Raw genomic sequence first — 19918 nt, 5'->3', positions numbered from 1 at the left:
TCGTCGCCTCAGGTAGGCTGACCAAGCCTACCGTCATGGGCGGGGGGGTACTCCTCCCCGCTCCACCCTGGAATGCGTCAACATCCACGCCTGCACAAAGAAGATAAGTATTAATGATGGAAAGCTATGCAGTTAAAAATATAGTTTGTACTTACGGGTTTTCTTGAGCCTAAAAGTGCGGACAGGCGGGGATGAACCCGATGGAGCCGGCCTCTTCACGCCGGTCACCGTTGTCATCTTGGACTCTCCGGAGGTGACAATCGTCGCAGCCTCCGGAGCAGTGGTCTTATCACCACCGGGGTTCCCCGCCACCTCCTCGCTCTCGGCCTCTGAGTCAGACCGAGGCACTGGATCGGCAGTGGAGGCCACCTTCTCCTTCCCCTTCCCGCCGGCAGCCTTCTTCTTCCGCACCAACGGAGGACCATCTGCGGATTCCTCATCAGAACATAAGATTAGAGGAATGCCAGCAGAGGTTTCAGCATTGAGGGGTCGAGGGTTGAATAGCGCCTTACCTGGCCGCCTGGCGCTCAGGATCTCGTGGCCTGACGTGTAGACCTCCACGAACCGATCCGCCGTCTGTTCAAGGATGGGCAACTCGGTCTCATCTAGAGCGCGAGTACCCATCCGAGCGGGACTGTCAGCCTCCCGCGGATACAGGAGCGACTGCAATTCGTTCCCCTCTGAAATAAACAGGAAAGAAGTTAGAAGAGATTCTAAATCAACAAAAAGAAACAGAGCATACCGTAAGGAACAGAGTTCAAACCGTATTCGAGGACGATCGGGATCTTTTGCGCATCCGCATCCTTCCATACCCGGCTCATCCCGAGCATCACCATCCCGGACTCCGCAAACCGGTAAACCGGAGATTGGACTCGGGAAATCTTTAAAAACCATTCCGCCTCCTGGTAGTTGGAGGCGTGAAGGCTGGGAGAGCTTGCCCATTCTTAAATTTCATGGCAAGGGGGATGGCACGAGCGGAGATGTAGAAAAACTCCCGCTTCCACGAACGAAGACTGCGCTCGGTTGCGCAAATCTTCAAACCCTTGATCCGGGTTATCAGCGTATACCACCCCTGGATGCACCTCCAAGAGTAGAAGGTCATCAGGCGGTCGACGAAGGGCTCAATACCCAGAATCCGGCACACCCACTCGAAGTGGCGAATCTTCGCGATCGCCATCGGGTGCACCTCGGTTAGGTGTACAACGTGCCTCTCTAGGACACGGTACACAAACTTTGTCAACGGGAACCTAAGATTCCCATAGACAAAGAATGCAGCATATACCCTGATCTTGCCTCTGGGGGCATCATACACCGTCTGATGGGGTTCAGGAAACTCAGGCTCGAGAGACTCGAGCATGAACTTCCTGACGATGTACTGATATAGATCGACAGGCAGAGCACACTGGCACTCGCCAGCAGTACTCTTGTCATCGGCGTACACCCCAGCCTCCTGGGCTGTAGCCTCAAGATCATGAGAAGACATCTTGCAGATGAAAGAAGAAAACGATTTCAAGAGAATGCTCGAATGAAAAGGAGAGTATTCGCCGGAAATCATTTTGAAGATGAAGAGAAGTGAAAGTGTGGATTACAAAGAACCCTCTCCCCCTTTATATACTAATCGCAATTAATGCGATGAATTTAATGCGGAAGAGAGAGAAATCGAAGGTGCAATGAAACTATGACACGTGGCAAAAAGCAAGCTGGCAACAGCTGTTGAAAGGACGCGTACCATTAATTTCGCGGCCACGCGCCCGAAAAATCGCGCCCACGCGCCTGAAAAAGCGTCTGTAATGACCATGTACTGTCACGTCACTATAACTTCCTGCACGTCCTGACACAGTCAGAAGAAACCGTCGCACAACGTTTCAGAGGTTTGGACTGTTCTTATCCTTTCACCAACTCTTCGAATTTCAAAAAAATTCAAAAAGATTCAAAAATAAGCGGGAGAATACCCCTTACCTTGGCAACCAAGTAACTGTAAGACAGGTGCGGGTACAGTGTCAAGGCAAAACCCTTCACATACTTAGCACCTGCAGGGAATTGAAGCCAAGAATACCTCGGCAACCAAGTAACTATAAGACGGGTGCGGGTACAGTGTTAAGGCAAAACCCTTCACATACTTAGCACCCGCAGGGAATTGACGCCAGGAATACCTTGGCAACCAAGTAACTATAAGACGGGTGCGGGTACAGTGTCAAGGCAAAACCCTTCACATACTTAGCACCCGCAGAGAATTGACGCCAGGAATACCTTGGAAGTAAAGTAACCGTAAGACGAGCGCGGGTACAGTGTTAAGGCAAAACCCTTCACATACCTAGCGCTCCGCAGTGAATTGAAACCAAGAAGGATCTTCTGGGCAATGCTTGCGGAAACGGGAATAACATCCCCGCATAGCGGGAACGTCGAGAACTACATTGTTTGAAGCTCCAAGATGGAATTGGTGGTTTAAACATAATTGATCACTATGTTCAAAACTACCAAAACCTCATGGAGAATCCACACAAGTAGGACTCAACGCTCCTGACTTGCGAGGAGGTTACAGACCTACCCGCATCATACCCAAAGATCAAGCAGGAAAGTCGGGAATTTCTGCGAGTGACAAGGACTTCCGCGGGAAGAATCCCCTAGAAAACCTTAAAACTAAACCCTTTTCAAAACCCTTTGCTTAAGTCCAAAAGTTCACCTCACTTTATTAAACATTCATGAGAAGAACATTGGACTGGGGGGACTTGAAGAGGTAGGTCCCAGCAGAGCCCAATTGGACCCGCAAGACTCACCTTGAAGAGAGACGTCTGCGCAGAAACCAACTGGATCCGCAGGACCCACCATGCTCAGAGACGTGACGTCCTTACGCGCAGTACGCAAGCTGTTCCCGCAGGAAATGCCTCCCAATGGTGAAGTACTCCGCCTGTTCCCGCAGCTGCGGATACAAGCCATCAGGGAAGGCCACCCGCGCAGCAAGGCTACACGCACAAGGCACTTAGCTCTCAATAATTCAGTTGTCACCTGAAGGAATGAGCAAAGCCGGGAGCAATCCCGCACAAAGGCGGGAGGGGGAATACTCCCGCCCAAATAAGCCAGTCCGTACGATACGGGAAGATCTTCTGTACTGTACCTGACGAGGTATGGGCAAAAGATCTGACCAAAGATACGACAGCTTATTGACAACAGTATGGCGAGCAGCATGCTCTTGTACTGTATGTCACTATTAGCCGCTGCCTACTCACCAACTCTTGTCATACCACGTGCATAGCCGGCAGTTGGTGGAAAAGGAATAGTACACAGCAGGCCTGGTCACTGTCAGCCGCTGCCTACCCACCAACTAACAGCATGGCACGTGCGTAGGCCACAGTTGGTAGAACAGGAATACTATTCAGCCGGCTACACCTTCTTGGAAACCTACCTTCGGCTATAAATACTCCAAATGGTATGATCATCTCATCTCATCATCTTATCATCATATACTATCTCGTATTACATATTATACCTGATATCTGCTCTAGCAATCTCTTAATATACATTTATATTCAAGAGCAATCTAATCTGATTCTCACGCCGGAGGGTGGTCACAAGGAGGAACCCCCCCCCCCCTTCTCAGTGACGAGCTCACGGTGTCTGTTTTGCAGGTTATCAGAAGAACCATCTTTGCCGGGTCTAACCCCTCGTGGGAAACATCTATCTAACCCCCAGGTTACCCGTAATCTGCCCGGGGTCCGGTTAGTGTTTCTTCACCAACCGAGGGGGTTGGATCCGTCAAACATGGGAAGGGAAATTTTGAGATGGCGGGGTTGGCGTTGTGGTGGGAGTGGATCAGGTCTATCGAGGCGTTGTGGTGGGAGTGGATCAGGTCTATCGAAACGTTCGTTGTTGGGGCGTTCGAAACGGGGTCGGACCTGGAAATTGTCGTCGGTATTTAGGGAGTCCGACAGTCCGGTGAGGTGGGTGGTTTGGGAATCGATCTTTACATGTAGGTTATCGGTAGCTGTGACAAGGGCTGCTAGTTGAGCATTGGTTTGTTGGTGGGATTTTGAAGCTTCGGTGGCAATAGCAATGAGTTGGGCTAGTTGGTCGGTGATAGTAGGGGGAAGATCATCGGAACCCGATGGATCCTTGCGAGGAGGCATGGCGGAAGGTGAGACGTGAATGAAAGCACCAAGATGATAGGCCTTGTTTTAGTAGGCTACACTCCAAAGAATTGCAGAGAAGGAAACAAACAAGTGGGACAATTTTCTGGTTTTTTTCATTAAACAAAAACTGAATATATACATGCAATGAAACAGGAGAGTGAACACCCACGTTCCTTATTCAAAGTGAAACATGCACCACTAACTAATCTTAGTAAAATAAAGAGAGAAAATAGGAAACATGTGATCGTGAAACTTGCAGCTCAAACCAATAATTTGTTAGGCTTCTTTATGTTTCTCTTGGGCCTGTTGTACTCGTCCAACTTGTCTTGGGTATGTGCGTCTGCTGATGGGCCAGTGTGGTCCGTAACACCAAGCTTCAAACAAAGTTAGATCCCTGATTTCAGAATCAATACCAAAAGTTATTAAGCAACAGCAACGACGATTAAACGGCAACAAAACAAAAGTAAGAAAGGTGTGACTATGTACTAACCGATTTAAGAGGGCCTGAAATCGATGGGGCGTCGCTCCTCCTCTTGCCGCCGCCTGATACCGATACATTTTTCGATTACAAGTGTAGGTGAAATCTATCAAATGAAAAGTTAATTGCAAATATGGTCTATGTGATGAAACCTCAAACGCATGTTGCAACCCCGTGGTGTCATTTTCGCAGTGTGGTGGCACTTTTATTACACGTTTGGTCCATCGTCAAGTCACAGCGTTAGTTAGTCTGTGAAAAGACACTAATACCCTTGCAATTTGCAACCCTATGTGTTTTAAATAAAGGCAATTCAGACCCTCGTTTTGTTTAACGATTTCTCTCAAAAAATAACAAAACCATCCACAATGGGTTTCAAACCCGGGTCTAGCCACCACACTAAGTAAAACACTCGTAACCAAATGGACTAAAATGATTATTGGTAAACCTTTGATTATATTTATTAATATACACAAGTTCAAAACCCATTAAATTAACACATATAAATATTTGATGAGATAATATTTCAAATCACACATAATATGTTTTTCGAGGAAGCTAGATAGTTTTATCCATCTATATGTATTCTGATAAAGTTTTAGTTCGGTCTTGATCTTGAATGCAAGATCATGTCATGATTTTATTTTATTTTTTATTTTTTTATTTTTTTGCTCCATTCTATCCCATCTCACGCTTTAACAAATTGTTATATAAATAAAAAAAAAGTAGTGATAAATTAAAGAGATGTGGTCAGGCTTTTGTTAGATCACTTGATTAAATTAATTTGTTATTAAATAATCAATAAGCATGCGACGAAAACTAACTATTTCTTAGCATTTTCCTCAATCAAACTCGTATTATTATTATTATTATTATTATTATTTAAGTAAGTTAAATACAATTGAATAAAACAACTTATCATGTGTTTTGTTAGGAAGATTCTATATGTTGATTTGATTGATAAATGTTAATCCCTCCAATATATATTTTAGTCTATTTTAAAAAATAAGGATCCTTGATGGATATATATATTCCTATAATACGTGTACATACTACATACTTGAAGACTGTAGCATTTGTACCCTTGGTCTTCCCTTCATCATAAATTAATTAACCAACGATAAATAAACCGACAAAAATCAGAAACTACGTATATTTTTTGGATTTCGTGATCGTAATTCATTTCCGTTGATAACACAAGTCGTAGGGAGAAGGATGTCTATATATTGAGATAATGTAGATACGATGCATGCATGTGATTAACAAGATCGATATTATTACTTTTCAGTTTTCAAGTTTGTTAATATTAATTTATACAAAAGTTAACATTTTAGATAACATGTTTTGAAAAGTGCATTGATCATTGAACTAGTCACGCTACTGGTGCACTTGTTGGAAAACAATGAACCGCTTGAATTGAATGGACTCGATATTAATATCCGGATTGCGTCATTGTTAGTTTTATTTTGTATTTTTGTTTTAAATGTAATAAAACTTAAATTTTTATATTCTTATTTAGCTATAATTAAAAGAATAAAAAATTAATTATAAAAAGGTAATAATAATAAAAAGAAAGTGCTTTAGTTGCCTTAAAAAAACGCAATCATCATCTTTCTTATTAAATGATGAAACACTTTCAAATATAAATCTCATGATATTTGTTAAATAAATCATGATAAAGGCACATTCTTAAAGTGACTAATTTGAAGACAGATTCTAAAGTGCACCTCCAAGTTCATCTTCACGCATAAATTAGGAAGTTAAACACGAAATTCAAACAACCCAATTAAAAACTGACACGTGTCTCTCAATCTCATCGTCACGATGAGATTGAGCCCAATTCACACTCTAACCTTAAAATCCTCTAATGCTCCTTCATTGTAATCTTTCTCCACTTCATAGGTTTTAAGAAATTCTCTAAATGGGAAGGCTCGATATAGCGCAAGATTGGATTTGTTAATAAAAGCTTTAGCAGGTTCTGTGATGGTTTTGGGTTTCGGATTTATAGAATAGACAATTGATGTGCGATGATTTGTTGAGTTCGTGATCGCTCTATGTTCAGGACTTATTAGCTTTCCGTTGCTGATAACCTGCATTTCAATTAGTAAACATGTAAAGGAAATTAAGAGGAAAAGTATTTGAGATACTAAAACAACATCAAAATATAAAACACACTTCAAAAAAAGATATATATAACAAGGGTAGAGATACTGTACGCTAATGCCTTAACGTACGAGAGGTACGCGAGACGCTCAAAGGCAAAAACCTAAAACGCTCAGAAAACGCTCACAAAAACTTAAACGCTCGGCCAAAAACCTAAAACGCTCAGAAAACGCTCAAAAAACGGTCTTCGTGAAAAAAGTAAAAAATTGATCGATTACGATCCAAAACTGTTTTTTTCGGTTAACCAATGATTAATTGGATATGTATTGACGATTCCGAGATGTTGGGATGTGATTTCATGGATCGATTCGTGAAAAACGGGATTCGCATACGTTAATGTACGTTAAGGATTAATGTATTGGATCTTTTCACTATATAACATACTACATTCAAAATAAAATAAAGATAAAAACGGTTTGCTTTTAAGATATATTCTTTTTTAAACAATGACACAAATGGTAGAGGCGCACAAAAAAACCCGAATATGAAACTTGGTTCGAAAAATAACCCGGAGCCGGGTTTTAACTACCTGAACTCGTACTCGACCCTACCAGTAGGGTACGGATAGGGTATGCATGTCAATACCAAAACTCGTACCCGGAACCAGACCCAATTATACCCGATAATATCCGAAACCAGAACCGGGTTTTCACATACCCGATCTATACATTAAAAATACATGAAAAGAAAACCCGAAAAATACCCCCCAAAAATTGCAGCCCCTTAAAAACCCAATCTATACCCGAAAATATGTTTTTCTCAATACCCTAGAAATAGAGGATTCAAATACTCGCTTTTAGAATATTCGTTTCTATGAACCCGAACATATGGTATGGTTTTTAGAAATAATTTCCGTCCCGAACTTGGCCCTGATATGACTAATATCTGATTTTTCAATACCGGGTCATACCTTGAAACCGGGTATTAGAGATACCCGATTTGTTCACCTAACGGTAACTAACCTGGGCTTGGTGACCAAGAATAACAACAAAGGCATTATGAATGGGCTGAACCCCAGCCCATTCTCCATTCCTAAACACTTGAAGCCCTTATATTTCATCTTGAAGAAGGAAAGTGATGAGATTAGCATCACAGTGTTTGGGTAAGCCCAATGCCAAACTTGGGTTGGGGCATGGTTGGTAGTGTTTGGCTGAAAACAACTGGACCCCAGTAAGTTCATCTCCAAAATACCCAGGCCCAAGCCCAAGTCCTTCACAAATCAAATCCAGTATTCTCGCTGACAACTGACAAGTTACCCACTTGAAGTGAAAATTCCCCAACAACATCCCTACATAAGAAAAAATAAAACAAAAAAAAAAAGCAAGGTTGTTACAATTAGGAACGGCATTTCGTGACACAACACGAAATAAATTAGGTTTTAGATCAACTAACATGACTCGTTTTCTCAAGATAAACACCATCCTTTTATGATACGAGTCAGCCGAAACACAACATGTGAAAAAATGCGTTGACATGTTAACTCATTTAAGAGTTTAGAGAAGTTGACACTTTATAAGTGTTAAATTTTAAAGTTAAATATGTTATTTTTTTAATTTTTCATATAACTATTAACTTTTGTAAGTAATTTTTTTTTAAAACTTTTTTATGTACTCTTCACTACTAACATTTTTTATTTTATTAGTTCTAAATATAAATATTTGTTCTATTATTATTTCTGTTCGCATCCTCTAATTATGAGCTAAATTTGTAAACCCAAATATGTTAATTGGGAATGAGAGACAAATATACAAAAACAATTGAAAATACCACAGATTAAAAATTGTTTTATATGAATTAGAGTAACTAATTGCTTAAATTGTTACTAAGTCATTAGGTTTTACTCATATTCATAAATTAACGTAAAATGGGTCGATCCGAAACACGTCACGAATTTAAATGGGTCAACATGGAGCGAAAAAATATGGGTTAGGTTAGGGTTGATGAATCTCAACACGTCAACCCAAAACCCTACCCGGCAAGATTCACGCCCCAAGTTAGAAATAACCTAAACTTTCAGGGTCTAAAAAAAAGAAAACAATAATAAAAAGAGCCCCATTTACCGAGATCTAGCTGGCTTTTGAGGCCACAAATGAATGAAGTCTTCAATTGGGCTACAATGGTGTCGTAAGTTGTCTCGCCATAAAACTTTTTCGTTTTCATAATCGTAGGTGCTTGTGTAGAGCCTACACTTGTTAGTCGGGTCTTCCGAGTAAACACTGGCCTTGTCCTCGTTTGGCATGTCAAAGAACTCGTGCACGACACTCATTGTGTCATTCAATAACCCATCATCAACTCCATGGTTGATCAGCTAGTTTCAAAAGTTTACAAAAATAAAGCATCATTTCAAGTAGGTGTTTATACATATTTTTGTGACAAGTAAGATAAATCAAAAAAAATATGTGACTTCCCCTTACTATTTCTAAGATTATCAAAAGCCTTTTTTACATTGATAGTCGAAATAAAGTCCATTTTATTTATTTTATTTTATTTTTCTTGATTTGTTTCGTTATTGTCAATGTATTTCTTAATAATAGTTTTTGTTGATTCCATAAAAAGTTGTAGAGCGATTCTGCGCATATTAATGATACATAGAAAGATATTTATGTATATCTTTTCAAAGAAAAATTGAACTATTAATTCAATATTTTTTATTTTGAATATTTTTCAAATTTTTGGCGGTGATTTTCCATTATTCTTTTTATTATTTTTTTTATTTATGGCTTGGTTCGGTTTTGGGCTCAAACCAAATTCCAGCTTTTGAGTTTTTAAAAAACATTTGGTTTCTTTTTCAATTTTGCCAGACTTGAAAAGTAGGCCAAGATAATAAATTTTGGCCTAAATACTTTTGTTAGTTAACAACTATTTGATTATTATACATTTGGGATTACATAATTGGCTAATGTTATACATTAAATTATTATAACTTAAAATTCAAGTAGAAAACGAAAATCCATAAGTTCGATTTGATATATTAGTTTTAGTTACACGCAAAACCGAAAAGGAACCAAAAGTTTGATTTAGAAGAAAACATAAAACCTAATCGTCGTTTTTTGTTCCGGTTCGGTTATTCCGGTTTGGTCTTTTCAGTTTATGCTCGGTTTTTCGGTTTGGTCTTTTCAGTTTATGCTCGGTTTTTTCGGTTTTGCGTAAACCTTAAATTTGAGAGAAAGGTATTCAAGAAGAAAACATCTTGAGTCCTAGCTGGGTGTTTATAGGGTTTGCAAGATCTCAAGTTCAAATCCATTTTGTTAACTTTTGTTAAAGTTAACAAAAGTCAAAACCGGTTTTTGCAACCCCCCCCCCCCCCCCCCCCCCTCTTCCGGATTGGAACCGAGTTGAAGAAAGTCAAATTATCAAATGATAGGTTTTACCAAAAAAGTATAGGGTTAGTTAATGCAAACAAAAATAGTGGGGCCACTAGTAAGTTATACTAAAATGATTAAAAATCATCAATGATTCAACTAAATTTCATGAACCAAGCGGGGCCTTAGAGTAGTGTGGTGCATTTGCCGCATGTCATAATCATCATCATCATCATCGTACTCAGTATATCCCACCAATAGCAAAGCTATGGTAGGGTCTGAGGAGGGTAAGATGTAGACAGCCTTACCTCTACCCCATAGGGATAGAGAGGCTGCTTCCGGTGAGACCCCCGGCTCGATAGTAGTTTTGCATCAAGCCTTGGACATAAGGCACATAGCACTCAATCATCGGGACACCGGCTGATCGGTGTATGTACCCTTATCTTTCAGCTATCAACGCCACTACATGATGCCTGATTAACCGTCCGTCACTTTTAACGTTATTTTCACGAGATTAGTAAAATAACGTCAAAATTAGTGCAATTTCACTTTTGCCCACCCGAGGGTTCACACATATATACATCATATGCCGCATGTCATAAGAAAACAGTTATATGACAAACCTGAAATAAACCATATTCTTGACAGCTCTAATAATTTGTTGAACCGCAACATGTCGACCACGAGCAAGTGCGTGTTCAAGGTCAACCACGGGTATCGTGTTGCAAAAAGGCACGGTTGTATCTCCAGGTCTTGAATCGATCGGGAAAACGTAACTTTCTGGCAAGGTTTTAACAGTGGAAGACCAGCTTGAAAGTAGCTTCTCCATGGCTTTTGTTGATGAGAACTTGTGTGTCCTCTACCTTCTTTATAAAGTTAGAAGTCAATGGTCAATGGTTATTTTTATGTCCCAAGTTTAAGATGTGAGTTTTTGGTATTAGAATAAAACTTAGGAAACAGATTTGAAAAAAGTATAAAATACTATTGTTGGGTATTTAAAAAATGAAATTGTCTGGAAACGGTGGATTATTATAGGTTATATAAACAAAATTAGTTTACAACTCAATACAATACAAAATGACGAAACAGATAAAAACAAAATGACACTTGTTTGAGTGATTTGTTTTAATTCGGAATCTATAATGTATGCAGTTAATCAAGTAGTTTGTTAATTATATATCTTCGAGTCTTAACAATGTGACTGAGTGAAGGCTCATGTTCATTAAATAGTAGCCATAAAACAGTATTAAATAAATATCACCGATCCATGATCCAATTTGTCAGCCCAATTTAGCCTTTGTTACAGCCCAAGACATATATAATCAAAAGTGTGTTTTCTCATTGATGTTGCCACGTCACCAACAACTTCACCACCAATAATTCTTATTTTGTTCGGTTTATTTTAAAACCAAAAATGTAATTATTTACAAACCATCTCTAGTGACACCAAATTCTTATTTTGTTCGGTTTATTTTAAAACCAAAAATGTAATTATTTGCAAACCATCTCTAGTAAAGATTGAACCCCTGACTCATTTTAAAAGTAAATCACATTGGTCATCCTTAAGTTGTAACCAAATAGTATTATTCATCAATGTTAATGTCTTTCTCGTCAGTGTGGTTTTCTCATTTAACTTCATATGGTAAAAATTGAATACATCTTATTGTAAAATTTGGAAGTTCTAAACATCGTTGGTTATGTGGCACAACGTATATAAGATAATTACAATTATAGTTGATGTTAAATCAAATGTGATGGTTAAACCACCACCACCCATCCTTCAACTCCATGTCAAAACACCATCAACCCACCTTATGCCACAAGTCAAAACCATCATCACCTCACCGTCATTCACAGTACTCGCCCTCTTATCATTTTCATTGGTAAGAAAAACCCGCCCTGGTTGGTGAATTGTAGTGCAGTGTGGAATGATGTTGACCTTCTAAAAAAATATACAAAAACAGGACGAAACCAAAATAAGAAAAAACACAATATATTATTTTTTTTTGCTTTAAAATGGCTAATTTGATAAACACAATGTATTTAATTTTAATCCTTGACAAAGTCTCTGTAAACAATTTGACAAAAGTAGAATGTTTTTATTGTATCATATTCCTATTCTTGGCCAAGTCAAATCTTCTCATGACTAAGGCTGAGGGTAGTGAGAGGAGAGCGGGGGGCACGGCCGCCAACGTGGCTCGCGAACACCGCTACATCCCTCAGGTGAGCCGGGGCACGGTGGTCTGGCATGGGTGTGACCGCGGGAGCAAAATAGCCGTTGGGATGTTTGGGTTTTCAAAAAAATAGCCGTTGGCTATTTTTAATTCCTTTTTTTTTAATAAATAACACATTATAAATAACTACCTCATCTTATAATAACAACACACCATTCTCACTACATTTCTCTCTAATAATTTAAGAATCTATCAAGTTACAAACCATGTCGGGTTGGGGCAACATCAACGACACTCAATTTCCCGAGGAATGTAACTACATGGACGACGATTCGTTTCAAGAGTTCATTGGGATGTCACAACCCGATTTTTCGGTCCCGGAAACACAACCGGAGCCGGCAAAACGACCAAGCGCTAATAGAGGAAGAAAAAGAACGTATTCGGAAGGAATTGGCAACACAAAAAATAAAAGCACTATTTATATGTATTTTTTTATTTTCCTTTTTATTTATGTTTTAATGAAGTATTTTAATTTATATTTGTGTATATAACAAACAAAATAATAAATAAAAAAAAATCAATCAAGCCCCTGATCACCTGAACCACTACACCCTCTGGGGCTTGGTTGAGGGGCTTGATCTTGTGCCACATCAACGCCTACGTGGCGCAAATATATTGGATCACTTGGGGCTCAACCAAGCCCCACTACCCTTAGCATAAGATAACCTAAACCTCGTAGAGGAGATGATCTTGAACTCATGTGAAGCAGTAAGTCAGGACACATTGACTTACGAATTTATGTTAAGCCTATCACCACTAATATCGTATCAAGCTTTCCGGTATTCCTACCTCCCTTGAACTAAACTAAGCAAAACATAAAATGAAATAAATCGTGTCACATGCAATTGTTTGAACAAGAATTTCAATATTAGTGTATCAGATTCTTTTTCTTGACTAGCAAAGCAAACTTTCATTAATCAACTATGCTAAAAACATACAAAACACCAACTTATAACCGGACTGTAACCACAACAAATGGATAACCAAGATATTCCACCTACAAACATTTTACAGGGAGAACAACACCTAGTGGACTCGACTTCAATATCAGACGGAACTGAGTAACCGGAGATGTCCCGAACTATTGGGCAGGAACTAAAGGAGGGCTTGAATCTTGAGTCGCCAGTCATCGCAACACACATAACCATTCCATACCATTAATATAAATAAGTTGACTTACTTGAGTGCTGAGGACAAATTAATTTAAAGTTCTGAAGTATTTCCGATCTAACTAATATAAGTACGCGGATCCACATATAAGTTGTAGTCATATAATGGCTATATTTGTCGTAACTTCACACGATAATGTTAGCCATGCATACTTTTTTTCTTATTTTTTGGGAACGACAATTAGACTATCCTCTAAGGTGGGTGGGGGGGGGATCAAAAGCCCCTCCACAGTGTCACGTCAGCGCCACGTAAGCAGCGGGGGCATCGAAGCCCCAACCAATAATGTCCCGCTATGGTTTAATGCCCCAAGGACGCCCATTTTTACATATATATATGTGTGTGTATGTATGCATCTGTATGTATGTGTGCGAGAGAGAGAGATGAAGAGAGCCGTTGGAGGGGGGGCACCTCCACACCCATTGGCCCCATCGTTGGAACGATCCGACGCCCCACCACCAAGGGCGCCCCTTGGTGGGGTGCCGCGCCCAACGGCGCCCAGCCAACATCTCATCCGCACCCCATACTGGAGGGTCTTATCCTTTAAAAACCTAACTTTCACCCTACGTTTGTATGCATAACCTCACATTTGTAAGAGGACACCCGAGTCCTTGTTTGTCGCAATTTAGTCAAGCTAATATAATAAACCTAACTTTAAAAAAAACCCAAAAACACTAGGTGATCAACAAATGCTGAGGTGGAGTTCATGGCCTCCAGCTCATCATGCCATAGTGTAAAACCACATGTAAATAAAAACCAAGTAAAAAAATATAAAGAGGCTCTCAAGAGGTTACCCACGCTAGCAATGATACAAGCCCCCCATATTAGGAACAATCTAGCATTAGCCAATTATCATGCTACATCCTTTACCTGGATTTCCCTTTACTTTCATTAAAATAACCAAACTTTCAAATCAACCTTGAAACATTAAAACACTAATAATAATTTCATGATTCGGTATTTAACAACTATGTCTTCTCATTCTCAATCTCACTGTCTTATTATACTTATAATAATATACCCCAACACAAACTTAATTTCAAACCCATCCACAAATGGACATTACTTCTGTTCACAAACATGTCCACAACTTCAACCACCGGTCCATCACAAACCACCAAAACACCACCTACAAACCATCCGCAACAAACGCCGCCGGGTTCCCGCTACTAGCCATCGCGATAGCCTGCATCACCGCCATCACGTTCCTTATACTTAGCTACTTTTTAATCACCAAATGTTGCTACCCGTTAACTAGATTCTTGATGACCCGAACCACCGCTGTGGAACCACCACCGTCAATCTACTCCACCCCGGTGTGGCAGATCACCGGGCTCGACGAGTCGCTGATCCAACAAATACCCGTTTGTCGGTATAATAATCGGGATGGTGATTATAAAAGATTACACAAATGTGTTGTTTGTTTAAATGAGTTTCAAGATTCGGATACTTTGCGAGTGCTTCCTAGTTGTGATCATGGATTCCATTTACACTGCATTGACATTTGGCTTCGGAGCAACCCCAACTGCCCGATTTGTCGGTTGAGCATCTCGGGTGATGCCCGGTATCCAACGAGCACATTGGGCACGATGGTCCCGACTACTTCACCGCAAGATCCGCCATCATTGGCCCATAACAGCCCGGCAAGTAGCGATCAAGGTTATGTAACAATTGAATTGGGCGAGTACTCACATGAGTCAAGAAAGTGTCACATTGAACAGGAATTAGTGACGAAAGGGGTGGTGTCACGAAAGATGAAGAGCTTGTAATACAGCCGCTTAGGAGGTCATTCTCGATGGATTCTGCAGCTGACTGTCACGTTTACTTATCGGTTCAAGATATTATACGGAACCATGAAGAAGCAAACAGAACGAAAAGACCATTTTTCCTCGTTCGTATATAACACGCGAGGGTCACGGAGCGCTATCCTTCCTCTTGAGATGTAATTACAATATTAGATGATTGTTTGATTTCTTGTTTTTGATTTATTTGTTCTTTTTGAGGTGTGGCAAAGATATTATTATAGTCACTTTTCACTTGCAGAAACTGAATTGTGACAGAAAGAAATTTGTCACTAAGGATCTTGATTTTCTGTGCATTTTTGTTTTGCTTAATGTTGATGTTTGTGAAAAAGGTATGATAGACTTAACTAAATCTTTGAAGTGACTATGCCACTCATTTGCAAAAAAGGTTAGCATTTAGTGGCATGACAACAAAACTGTATAAATTTTTGGGATGCAAAACAATAGTACAAAAGATATGGCAATCTCCACTTTTAACCCAAAAGTGGATTGTGTAGGGTTAAATGTTGATAAAAATATGTAAAATAGTAACATAATAAAATAGCCATTATAGTGTTTATTTAGTGTTAATGTCTACAAAAAAAACATGTAATAGACTAATAGAAGCAAGTACAGTAAGTTATGAACGTTGGTTTATATTGTTAATCATCGTCATTAAATTAATAAGTAACCAAGCAAACTGCAAAAGGAGATGGTGTATGAACTAATGAACACCAATAACATGTTCAACTTAAAATGTTGTAAAAGTACAAACTAGAAATTATAGATGATTGGAGATCTTAAGGCATTGAGAGGCGTGTAATTCTCTGACGTGCAGTTTTAACTTAAGTTTCTTAACAAACGAACATGAACAAGAAAATTCATTCATGTTTGTTTGTTTATTCGGTTAAAGTTGAAAAAAAATATATTAACAAATCATGTTCTTGTCCGTTCGGTTTGTTTACAAGAAGCCTATCAAACATTGTAAAAAAAACACTGATTTTCATATTACCTGTTTTAACATGTAATCTATCCTGCCTATTTTGCCGTCTGTTAAAAGTTTTCTTGCAAAATATTGATTTCATAATAAATTCAAAGGGTAAAAATTCTGCACAAAAACATTTACAGAACAAAATACCTGAGATCCCAAATGTATCTCTTAAAAAGACGTTCTTGGCGGACTTTGCGAATGTGCATCATATATATCATCAAATAATAAATTAAAATCCTCTTCCTTTATCCCCCGACCGAACCGCCTGTCTTGTTCTTGAAAGCTTTTTTCTGATAAATTATCGTGGTGGCCATAGTAATTGTTGTCACGGAAGTTTGGAGGTTCAAGAAAGCTAGCCTCAGACCCCGCAGAAGTCCTAGCCACCGGCGAGCCACCCCTCCTGGCCCACCAATGGCTCCGTGTAGATTGGCTCGGGTTCCTAAAGTCAAAATGTTGTATAACTGTTCTAGATGTAGAAGCTTCAAGATTGTTATTGATTCGATCATCAATAGGTATACGCAAGTTGTCATCAAACTGGTCCTGGTTAGATTCTATATCAGGCGGGGCCCATGTAATTGTAATGGGTTCATCCTCAACGTTAACAAGTGTCTCAACGTCTTTTGGCCTATGATTATGATGATGTGATGTGTAGTAGCAATCGAGAATGTAAGGGTGATTTTTATGATCAAAACTGACTTGCATTTGATTTGGGCTTCTTTGGGCCTGAAATTTCATCAGTGTTGAAAGAAACTGTTTTCCATCTACGTTCGGCTCCCACAATGGGTAGCTACCATGAAATCTGATAATTATACCAACATAAGAAAAATATATGCTATTTATATTCATTAATGGAATAATGTGAGGTGCAAAGATTACCTCAAGAATGATTTCTCCATTTTTCCCCTGAGAACTCCTAAAGATACTAGACGAGTTGTGTGGCGATGCATACTTGCTATTGCCATGGTTTTTGAAATCAAATAGACTAAAGCTGCAAAATGTAAATCATGAATACAACTTTACGCATGTTTCTATTACAATACTGAAATATAAATATGTAAATAGTAATTTCTACTTCACCTGCAAACATCACCAACACCTTCAACATTCACAGTAAAATCCCTAACGAACTGCAAAATATCATCCGCCCGCTGCACAATGGATTAGTGCAAATTGTTAAGCCTTTATTTCTATTATTATTTTAACTGAACAAATATAAGCACAGATGGTAACATAATACCTTTGGGACTACAAAGATAAGCATGTAAGGAGTTAGAAATATTGACGCCATTTCCTCCAACAACATCTTCCCGGTGTACTGCGTATAAAACATATTCTATTAAAAGATTGGAATTATATTTGTTTCATAAGGTGTTCATTAATAGTAAAAAGATTTGAGAACAAACAAAAAATGTAACTGTTGTGACCACTCGTTCATTTTGCCACCTCCAGTTTTCACATTTTAGCTATAAAAATCACAAGTTGCAGTTGCTAAAGCTAATAAATTGTACAAAACAAGACATACCTGAAAAAGAGTTTCGAACTCCATTCTGACAAACTCGTTTTTTTCTTTCGCAACGCCATCTTTTAGGCATAAAATGGGTATGTTGTGAAAGAAGAGACATAGTCCCATGTGGATCAACCACCAAAAGCGCATCTGAAACCGCAGCTCGACTAATAGCTGTTATGGCTCCAAAAACAGCACCATACCATAAAAGATTACGCCCAAAAATCTGAAATAAATAACTTATAACGGGTTGAAATTGTCATCTGTAACTTATATGGTCAAAAATCATGTAAGAAAAAATATTACATGGCCTTCCAGCAGAGACTCTTCAATGAAAGCAATTATGATTAAAACAGCAGTAAAGCCACCAGACACAAAAGATATAAACTTTGCAATAATTGATAAAATAGGAGACGGAAACTGTTTTAGGTAATCAGAAGCTGGTGCTACACTACTATTGATCCGCTGCTTGAATAAATGATCAACCTAAAAGCAATTGATTAATGACATGAACAATAAAGCATAACAATTTACAACAAGCATACAAATTAAATGAATAAGTGTGTACCTCGTTAAAATCCCTTAATACCCATTTTGAAAGATTTGACCATCGTCTAGATGATGCTGTACTAGGATCTTTATAGAACTGTTCAGCATGTCTTAGAAATAGATATACGAGCATGAATACAACAAGACATGGTGAAAGTAGAAGCATTGCAAACCCAACTACCATTAACGTTTTCTTTAAATTCTTGGAGTCAGTAACAAAGTCGCGTCTGATACAGAAGTTTCTACAAAATACACAAAAGGAAATACTTCAAAACATAAAAAACACAGATTATGAATTTATTTATTATTAAAAAAATATATTACAAACCTATCAAACATGTTTTGCAAAATGCACCAACTTAACGTCCATTCAAGAGTCTTCGTTAACATTAGACGACTTCGTGTACCATTTGGACCTTTTTTGAAGTGGGACCCGCACCTGGGACCCACTGAGAGATCGGGAAAGCAAGCACCCCTTTGTTCAGCATCCCAATCAAGTAATTTTCTCTCCTCATCATTCTCATAATAATATCATGACATGAAAGGTCTTTGATTACACATAACCGTCTGGATTCTTGGACTTGAACTACTTTTTCAAGAATTGTTGACCATGGTGTTGTGTGTATCTCATTATCTTCTACATTGAGACTGAAAAAAAAAAGGTTATATACTAAAACTAGCTAATAATAATATTTGTTAACTTATACCTGTTAATGTAAAACTCACGAATATGTAGTATATCCTTCAACTGAGCAAAAAACCTTAGAAAACAAAATATCCAGTAACTTGAAGTGATTCCCAAATAACCAAGAATCACAACTTTAGAAAAGTCAAAGGGGTCAACGGATGCTGATGAAGAACTTCTTTAGCCAAATCACACGGCTTTTTACCCGACTCGACTGCATCCATCCCACATTTTACATTTCTTATACCGTTCCAATTAAAGAATAATAAGAAAAACCCCGAAAATAATATGATAAAACCAAGAGTGAGAAGTTCCACTATCCACTTTATGATGATACATTGCAGGCCTTTCCCACAATAATAGCTATAAACTCTCTCAAAGAAAAGGTCTAAATCTGCGATTGGTTCTGCTTTCAAATGTTCACCGTTTAGAAGCCATGAAGGACTTTCAGTTTCACTACCGTTGACTAGGGGCTTTTTGGTAATCTGATAGCTCGATTTCATGTGCCACGTCACTAAGCAATCTTTTTGATAACGATGATTCACCAAGAACCTTTCGTTTTAAATTATTCAAAAACGCGCCGTGTTTTTGTCCACCAAACATCATTTACATGAGATGATGGTATGCAGAAACAGACAGTTCTGTTCATCCCCTAAAATAGTTAAATGCTTAAAGCAAATTTCTGAGAAAAAAGAAGTAGAGCAACAATTTAATATCGGAAACTTAAAAAGGAAACCAAATGAAGAACGTCACAAATAAAAGAAACATTCGTCATTCATAACTTCATTATTGGTCTTTTGGTAAGATAACAAACCAAACATACTTACACTTACAAAGATTTGGACTGACAGCAATATGACGATACGTGTTAAGATAAAATACAAACAGCTTTTAACATGTGAAATGTACAAATAACTAGAGTAATTCTTATTCGGTTATT

The 19918-nt window shown here is 38.7% G+C and overlaps 3 pseudogenes across 2 annotated transcripts; 1 reads left to right on the top strand and 2 right to left on the bottom strand.

Moving 5' to 3' along the window:
• Positions 1-6443: 6443 nt before the first annotated feature.
• Positions 6444-10986, bottom strand: LOC143540232 (hyoscyamine 6-dioxygenase-like; annotated as a pseudogene). Its single transcript, XR_013136566.1, has 4 exons — positions 10691-10986; positions 8826-9073; positions 7728-8053; positions 6444-6692 (listed from the first exon to the last, which is right to left on the bottom strand). The product of XR_013136566.1 is annotated as a hyoscyamine 6-dioxygenase-like (transcript).
• Positions 10987-14174: 3188 nt separating this feature from the next.
• LOC143540234 (RING-H2 finger protein ATL16-like) lies at positions 14175-15519 on the top strand (annotated as a pseudogene).
• A 716-nt stretch (positions 15520-16235) lies between these two features.
• LOC143540233 (autophagy-related protein 9-like) lies at positions 16236-19590 on the bottom strand (annotated as a pseudogene). Its single transcript, XR_013136567.1, has 9 exons — positions 19001-19590; positions 18622-18941; positions 18313-18535; positions 18051-18230; positions 17763-17970; positions 17478-17555; positions 17318-17388; positions 17117-17228; positions 16236-17039 (listed from the first exon to the last, which is right to left on the bottom strand). The product of XR_013136567.1 is annotated as an autophagy-related protein 9-like (transcript).
• Between the last annotated feature and the right edge of the window lie 328 nt (positions 19591-19918).

This window comes from Bidens hawaiensis, unplaced genomic scaffold, assembly GCF_021521415.1.
Source record: "Bidens hawaiensis isolate Kalapana, Puna unplaced genomic scaffold, B.hawaiensis_p1.1 tig00012184_1, whole genome shotgun sequence".
NCBI classification, from domain to species: Eukaryota; Viridiplantae; Streptophyta; class Magnoliopsida; order Asterales; family Asteraceae; genus Bidens; species Bidens hawaiensis.
Note: the sequence above shows the minus strand (reverse complement) of the source record. Positions and strands in the feature narration are given on the sequence as shown.